The following is a 6,206-nucleotide window of genomic DNA, read 5'->3' on the forward strand; positions in this document are numbered from 1 at the left end:
AGGGAGGTCTATGTTCCTCAGGGAGGCCTATGTTCCTCACGGAGGCCTATGTTCCTCAGGGAGGCCTATGTTCCTCAGGGAGGCCTATGTTCCTCAGGGAGGCCTATGTTCCTCACGGAGGCCTATGTTCCTCAGGGAGGCCTGTGTTCCTCAGGGAGGCCTATGTTCCTCAGGGAGGCCTATGTTCCTCAGGGAGGCCTGTGTTCCTCAGGGAGGCCTGTGTTCCTCAGGGAGGCCTGTGTTCCTCAGGGAGGCCTATGTTCCTCAGGGAGGCCTATGTTCCTCAGGGAGGCCTGTGTTCCTCAGGGAGGCCTGTGTTCCTCAGGGAGGCCTATGTTCCTCAGGGAGGCCTATGTTCCTCAGGGAGGCCTATGTTCCTCAGGGAGGCCTATGTTCCTCAGGGAGGCCTATGTTCCTTCCTCAGGGAGGCCTATGTTCCTCAGGGAGGCCTATGTTCCTCAGGGAGGCCTATGTTCCTCAGGGAGGCCTATGTTCCTCAGGGAGGTCTATGTTCCTCAGGGAGGCCTATGTTCCTCAGGGAGGCCTATGTTCCTCAGGGAGGCCTATGTTCCTCAGGGAGGCCTATGTTCCTTCCTCAGGGAGGCCTATGTTCCTTCCTCAGGGAGGCCTATGTTCCTCAGGGAGGCCTATGTTCCTCAGGGAGGCCTATGTTCCTCAGGGAGGCCTATGTTCCTCAGGGAATTTAAAGGCCTAAGTAAGTAAGTAATGCAGACAGAGGGTGGTCAAAATGTATTCTGTATCTTCAGTGTATAGAAATCAACTTTGTATTAGGATGTGTATAGTTGTATTACTGCAATAACAATGTGTGGCTGTCACAAAATCCCCAAAAAGGCACACGCCTGGGCTGGTCTCATGGCTTACATCTCCCCTGTCCCAGTGTCAGTGGAGTCTCATTTATAGTTTTTGAGTGGTGTAAACCACTCCTACGACTGGCTTTGTTAGTTTACGTGTCTGTCTGTCTGTGCTCAAAAAATGAGCATGGTTGCTACGGTCACCCAGTTCACCCGGGTGTGATTTCATTACGTCAGACATTACGTCAGACCACAGCTGATCAGGCTATATAAGACCTTACACCACTCAGTTCACACGGGTGTGATTATATTTATTATAATGATTATATAACAGATCAACAAGCTCACAATGTGTAGCGATGTGACGCACAAGAACCGCGTATCAATCAGGCGTAATAACTCACTGTTATGGTCTGTAAGTGTCAAAGTTCCCAAACAATGGAACTAAGAACGATTCCTGGAAAATATAAATGTACAACAGGAAGCCATTACACTACTGTTATTATTTATATGTTCATTACCAACAGAACAATAAACACACACACACACACACACACACACACACACACACACACACACACACACACACACACACACACACACACACACACACACACACACACACACACACACACACACACACACACACACACACACACACACACACAGCCTGTGGGGATAGTTTCTTAGCTCTGGACGAGAGGCTGCTCACTGCTATGACCTCTGATCTGACCTCCAGAACACTGCAGAAAAACGTATCTTTCAAAGTTCAAAGTTCTCGTTGTCAGCAGACCATCGATCTATCTCCCTCAGACAATGATCTGCAGTGTTTTCACACATGCAGTGTACACACGGCGGCGGTGGCTCAGGGGTAGAGTGATCGCCCGGGCTGCCCCAGAGTTAGTGTCGAAGTGTCTTTGAACCCCTAATTGCTCCTGATGTGCTGGTTGGTGTCTTGCATGGTTTCCTTCGGAATCGGTGTATGAATGGGTGAATGTAATGCACAATCTCTGTAAAGCGCCTTGGATAAAGGCGCTACATAAATGCACCATTTACACACTACAAGCGTACTTAAGAAGACACTGAGTGGTCATGGTAAATGGACTGTACTTAAATACTGTTAGCTCTTTTCTCTGTCATTCCGACCTCTCAAAGTGCTTTACAATCCATGCCTCCCATTACGCGCATGCACGCACGCACGCACGCACACACCAGGGTCAGCGCGAGTCGCGAGAGTAGAGCGCTGCTGACAGACACGTCAGACAGTGCTACAGCTGTTGCGCGCACCAGTGAATGCACGCGCAGCAACATGATAGAAAAGGTGTTGGGAGTCGTAAAACTGAGGTACTATAACGGGCTGGGCCGGGTCTGGGTTGAACTCGACGGACAAGGGCCCAGCCAGGGTCCATATTTTGGGCCTTTGCAGGGGTCTAGTTCAGGGGTTCTCAACGTTTTTGGCCGGGGACCCCTGGAAATGCTTTGGCAATGTCTCGGGACCCCCGCCCCGCCCCCTCCCGACCCCCAATATAAATTGACTGCTACAATAACCTTAACCCATTTTGGGCGGGAACCCCTTTTGGTGTTTTAAGCATTATGTTATAATTTAGCTATTGAAAAATAGCAGATCTACAAGCTCATAGCGCGCCACCGAGTGGCGCGCTACGAGCTTGTAGGTCTGCTATTTTTGAAAAATCGTGAAAATAAAATTTAAAAAACAATCCTTTTTTTTTTTTTTTTTTTTGAAAATAATTTGGGGACCCCCTAAAATAATTTGGCGACCCCCCGAGGGGTCGCGACCCACGGGTTGAGAACCCCTGGTCTAGTTCAACGTCTTTCTTGAACATACTGCAGGAGGTTGCTTTACTGAAAACGAGTATGTGCTTCCAAACTTCCAATGACAAGATGGCCGCTGTCTGCATATGGTCAATTGGACCCGGGAACCTTCCGACTGACAAGATGGCCGCGGTCTGCATATGGTCACTTGGACCCGGGAACCTTCCGACTCCCAGCACCATCTCCTGAGCAGCTGCCAACCAACCAAAACCTCCCAAAACCACCAACCAACCAAAACCTCACCATCAAAATGTTCTTGTATGGAGTGGTTCCAGGGCATCCCTAGTTAAAATGTGTTCATAATATCAATCAAAAATAATTTTAAGCACTTCATCCATATTTCATGTTGTCTTTTTATAAAGAAATCACACCTGTGTGAAGTGAGGGACGCTCTTATCATCGTACGTACATCATCTTGCATCATTTCATACTGGCCAATCAGAAAGGGTGTTGCCACAAATTTAATTTACTCATTTTGCTCATATTTGGCGGACATTTGACCTAATTTCTCCTTTCATTGTCGATGGCAAATATGAGACGTGTGGGGACAAGATGACGTAAATCTTCCCTTCATTGTCAATGGCATTTAATGTTTGTGTTGCGGATATTTTGTGGGGACAAGAGCTATATAGCACCCCTCAAAAAAATAGCAGATATACAAGCTTGTAGCGAGCAAGCTTGTACATCGTCTATCTTCAATCGTCAATCAAATCATCGCTAACATTCACACAAACACACAAAGCATGAATCTTGAAAAAGTATTGGAAGATTTGGAATAATTCTACACAACACAAAATGTTCTCTTCTGGGGGTCACTGCATGGCACAAAACATGTTCAGATAAGGTCACGGCCGCAGCCCAATTATCAATTTGGAAGGGTCCTTTCCTTGGCCTGAAATAGTTTGAGAGCCACTGGTCTAACGGCAAAACTGAAACTGTAATGATGATGTTTTAGGCAGACCAGCTGAAGAACTCATGACATTTCTGAGACCATTCACGTTTCTGGAAGATGCTACTAAACTTCTATTCTATTGCTAGTTTGATCACTGCAAATAACTAATGACCAAAAATGTATTATTTATTATTTATTTCCGGTGCGGAGCATGCTTTCACAGAAGACAGAAGACACTTGTGGCTTGTACGGAATCCAAATGAGTGAAATCAGTCGTGGCGACTGAGAACTTTAATCCATGGGCGTCTCACTCACCGTGCTCGCCTCGGCTCCGGGGTTCTCAAACACCCTCCTCAGGCTATCCAGGGGGATGTCGAACCTCTCAACGGTGCGCGCTGCGCTCAGGTCCTCTCTCTCCACGGTGCGTGCTGCGTGCGACAGGTCCTCTCGGAGCTCTCCCCGGTCCGTCTGCTCTGTCCCACCGCCGCGCGACGGGCCCGTCGAGGTCGCGGCCACCGCCTCCTCCTCTCCATTTCCTGATTGAATTTCCATTGTTGTGGAAACCGAATCCCCCCCCCCTCTCCACACACACACACACACACAAACACACACACACACACACACACCCCTCCTCCGTGTTTTGCCCCCCCTGGTTTCCTTCGGAGCAGAGGCGCTTGGAGAGGAAGTCTATTGTGAACAGTTGAATCAGATAGAGGCAGGGAAACGAGAGAGAGAGAGAGAGAGAGAGAGAGAGAGAGAGAGAGAGAGAGGGTGTAAGAAGATAGGGGGGATGATAGAAAGAAGATAGAAAGGGGAGTGGAGACGGAGCAGAGGAGTAGAACAGGAGAGGAGAGCAGGGTTCAGGTAGAGAGAGTATAGAGGAGGAGAGGAGAGGAGAGCATGCAGGGTTGAGGTTGGACCGCTGTAGAAAGAGCTTTCCGTCTGAAGGCACAGCCAACGGAGGAGGAGAAGGAAAAAGTTTTCTTCCCACCCTCCATTCCCTGCAATCTCTCTCTCTCTCTCTCTCTCTCGCACGCACACACACACACGCACGCCTGCGCAATCCCACATGTGTACTCAAGTCAGTGAATTAAGATGTCGCAAGAGGCGAACCACAGTAACGACAGCGACATGTGGCTATCTGAGATTGAGAGAGAAAGAGAGAAAGGAAAGAGAGAAAGGAAAGAAAGAGAGAAAGAAAGAAAGAAAGAAAGAAAGAAAGAAAGAAAGAAAGAAAGAAAGAAAGAAAGAAAGAAAGAAAGAAAGAAAGGGAGGGAGTTTTAGGGAGAGAGAGAGAGGCCTGACCACAGTAATGATGACAGCTACATGAGGCCATGTGGGAATGAGAGGAAAGAGTTCAACACAAAAACAGAGGGACAGAGCAAGCGAGAGAGAGAAAGAGAGAGACTGGACTGGAAGAGAGAATGATACTTTTCACAGATTGAACAACAGGTCATAAGCTCTCTGTCCAAATCTGGCCCTTGGAATCTAAGGTACTGTTAAGTCCCTCTCTGGACGTTCCAGGAAACAGGTCTGGAGTTGAGGGTATCACAATGCGTCACATCGCGACACATTGTGAGCTTGTAGATCGGCTATTTTCAAGTAGCTGAAATGTATATAGGGCTGAAGTGAGTAATGTATGTTTTGGAGTAAAAGTACAATATTTGCCTCTGAGATGTAGTGTAGTAGAAGTAAAAGTAAAGTAAAGTACAAATGCCGGCATTTACACCACTGGCCCATACAAATCGAGGAAAGGGTCCGGCCGGCCAGCCGCGACTGACCCCCATCCGCCTTGTTTTTTTAAGAACGACCACACTTCCCAGCAGGGCGTGCCGTGCGCTTTACTGGGCATTTTGGTGCTGTCAGAGTCAGAGAGAGGGTTGGAAATGCTACAATAACAATGTCAGCTTCCCCCGAATGTGTGTGATTATGACGCACACATTCCGCTGGCTGCCCCCCTGTCCTGCTATGGCCAACTCATTTAGACAGCCGGCGCACACAATGCCATGTCGTTTAATTCAATCCAATGACTTTTCTGTTTGGATGAAGGCCAGAAAGTCTTTTTTTGGGCCACTCAGTATAGGAGTTCCCGCATAACTTCCGGGTACGATGATGATGTCACGCGCAGAAAAAAGATGAGACAGAGATGGATGAGCCAGACAGACTGGCACGTCAGTTTGAACAAGGACTGCAGAGTTGCTACAAGGACCGAATCATTATAAGGCTGGAACAACGAGGTCAGAGACACAATGAAGAACAGGGACACTGTGTGCGTCCCTGTTCTTCTTGAGAGAGAGAGAGAGAGAGAGAGAGAGAGAGAGAGAGAGAGAGAGAGAGAGAGAGAGAGAGAGAGAGAGAGAGAGAGAGAGAGAGAGAGAAGAGAGAGAATGAATGAATGGGACTGAGGGAGAGAGACCCAGATAATCCAGTCTTAATGAATGAACGGTCATGATAGCCGTGTCAGATAGTATAGTTCTAGAGGACAGGGTATCGCCTCGCTCCCCCTGTGTCCCATTCAGGAATACATCATTCAGGCTACGGTATCACCTCAGTGCTCTGTCCCATTGAGAGAGAGAGAGAGAGAGAGAGAGAGAGAGAGAGTGAGTGTGTGTGTGTGTGTGTGTGTGTGTGTGTGTGTGTGTGTGTGTGTGTGTGTGTGTGTGTGTGTG

General features: G+C 48.1%; 1 protein-coding gene across 2 annotated transcripts in view; it reads right to left on the reverse strand.

Annotated features, from left to right (window-relative positions):
* Positions 1–4,081, reverse strand: part of xirp2a (xin actin binding repeat containing 2a) — a 100,317-nt gene extending 96,236 nt beyond the window's left edge. For both annotated transcript variants that reach the window (XM_079495736.1, XM_079495735.1), the window contains exon 1: positions 3,853–4,081. The gene's annotated coding sequence lies outside the window, so the exon portion shown is untranslated. The remainder of the gene's footprint in view (positions 1–3,852) is intronic.
* Between the last annotated feature and the right edge of the window lie 2,125 nt (positions 4,082–6,206).

This window comes from Electrona antarctica, assembly GCF_951216825.1.
Source record: "Electrona antarctica genome assembly, chromosome: 24".
NCBI classification, from domain to species: domain Eukaryota; kingdom Metazoa; phylum Chordata; class Actinopteri; order Myctophiformes; family Myctophidae; genus Electrona; species Electrona antarctica.